General features: G+C 43.7%; 1 long non-coding RNA gene across 1 annotated transcript in view; it reads left to right on the top strand.

Annotated features, from left to right (window-relative positions):
- The window catches only part of LOC119424901, a 14,507-nt gene that overhangs the window by 9,137 nt on the left and 2,972 nt on the right, over positions 1-2,398 (top strand). The window contains exon 2 of the long non-coding RNA XR_005187541.1: positions 158-162. This is a non-coding gene — a long non-coding RNA (uncharacterized LOC119424901). The remainder of the gene's footprint in view (positions 1-157; positions 163-2,398) is intronic.

Below are 2,398 nucleotides of genomic sequence, written 5' to 3' on the forward strand. Positions count from 1 at the left end.
ACATATATACATGTACATGTACGTATACATATATACATGTACATGTATACATATATACATGTACATGTATACATATATACGTATATGTATACATATATACGCATATGTATACATATATGTCTATATAGATAATACATATATGGATATATATATACAGAACAGGTGGAAGAAGGAAGTCCGCGCACTCTGAACCGTGGAAGCTGAGCCACGAGTTTAGCTAACATTTGGCTAACGAGCTGGTCAGAGAGCTGCTTCGGCTAGTGAGGCCTGCGGAGACCCGGTCTGCCCCCGTTTCGACCAGCGAGCCGCTGAAACCGAGCAGTTTACAGTGGAGACCCGGTCCGCCGCTGTTTGGACCTGCGAGCCGCTGAAACCGAGCAGTTTACGACGGAGACCCGGTCCGCCGTCGATTGGACCTGCGAGTCGCTGGAACTGAGCCGTTTACGGCGGAGACCCGGTCCGCCGCTGTTTGGACCTGCGAGCCACTGAAACCGAGCAGTTTACGATGGAGACCCGGTCCACCGCCGATTGGACCTGCGAGCCGCTGAAAACCGAGGAAGCTAAACTACAGCTGTGGGATCTGGGAGCTGTAACAACCGGGACCTGGTCTGTCACCGTTGGGGCTGCGAACTGCTGGACCGAGTGAACCGTGAGACCGCGTGGGACCTCGAGGTTGTTGCCGCTAGACCTCAGCTAGACCTTGCTAGCCCTCGGCTAAGAACATAAGCGAACAACATAAGCCTGTGAACCTCGTGGCTGGATCCTGTGCTTCTGAGAGTTGAGACCAATAATCCAGAAGTATCGTGAGTAATGCCGAGCAAACACAGAGATAAGAGACAAATGTCGGAAAATATTTCAGAAGATACGGAGGAAGTTAAAAAATATTTGAACTTTTTGAGTGCTGAACTGACTAAATTATCAGCTAAATGTGAATTACTGACAGGACTGTATGAACAAGTGAGACAATTGAAAGAACTGATGACTAATAAAGACAGAAAAATAGCTGAACTGGAACAGAAAGTAGACGACATGGAACAATACACAAAAATAGACAACTTGGTGATCACTGGACTGGAAGTTAGGAACCGAACTTATGCAAGAGTTGTTGCTGGTTGTAGTGAACTTAACCTGATGTCAAGACTAAGCCTAAGGTCAAAACCCTTGACCTTAAGAACCTTGTGGGACAGAAACTGTCATTTCATTGATTTGAATCCAGAAATACAGGTTCACCCATCCTGAGACTTTCTTTCTTGAAAATTCAAGTGGAAGAACACTCTCTTTTCTATTATCATTACTATTTTACAAATGTTGTTAATCAAAGTGTCTTAGTTCAAACCATTTTAGATGTTGCAGTGAACTAATCGATTTTATTAACTGAAACAGTGTAATGATTTTTAATTCTCATGCAAAGTTAGAATTCATGTTAAAGCTGTTACAGAGTAATTATGCATTTTCTGATTTCTGTCTTTGAATGAGCAAGTGTGCGTTTTCCGAGGTCAGGAGTCGAAGCAGACATGTGTTGGAACAACTGCCTTGTTTTTACATCCTCTCAGACGTCAACAGGGGGGTTTTTGCACCTGTTTCTAAAACTCGCCAAAACAAAACACTCTCTGTCTGTGAGAACAGTTTAATCTGTTCAATAACATTCTTGCTGTCTTCTGACTTTTAGTAACCCTCTTACATCACAAAACACACCCCTGTCTGGTTGTTTTGGACCAATCCGAGACTCCCGAATGAACCGGGAAAAGAGCTCTTTAAAATGTCGGTACTTCCTGGTTTACCCAGTTCTGTGGGTTTGGAGAAGTTCGGCGGTGCGGACAGTTCTGATATGTCCTAGTGCTGGCAGTTGCTGTGGGAGCCGGGAAGACACTGACATGACCACAGAGCTCTTCCGAGTTTCATGTGATTATAACATTTTCCACTGAGGTGAGCTTGTGTCGGACAGAATCTCGCCATTACTCCGGACGATTCACAGCCATCCTACGGAGACGCTGAAAGGGTGCGTTAAACGGAATCTCGCCTGAGACATCTCCAGGTAAAAGAGTCGATTTCACCACCTAAGTGTACTGTAAGGAAGAAGCTGAAGAAAGCCCGGAGAGTGCCGTTCTGTTCAACACTCTCCCTCAAACACCATCTTTCACCCCCTTTAAACTTCATCTTTTCATCTTTAAATTCTTCTCTAAAGTAGAAATCCTTCCAGATAATTTAGAAATGTCTGTGTAAAGTGCTCATCCACCGCCGTGTGGATAATTGTACAGTTTTCATAAATGTCTGTGGTGAAGCAACGGAAAATCATGGCCCTATGGTTTTCCTGATTGATTATGTGTTATTTTCATATTTTGCCAAATTATTGTAAATGTTTGATGTTAAACTTTGATTCTGTAAATAAATGACCGCA

The sequence above is a fragment of the Nematolebias whitei genome, chromosome 2 (assembly GCF_014905685.2).
Source record: "Nematolebias whitei isolate Nwh7 chromosome 2, NemWhi1, whole genome shotgun sequence".
NCBI lineage: Eukaryota > Metazoa > Chordata > Actinopteri > Cyprinodontiformes > Rivulidae > Nematolebias > Nematolebias whitei.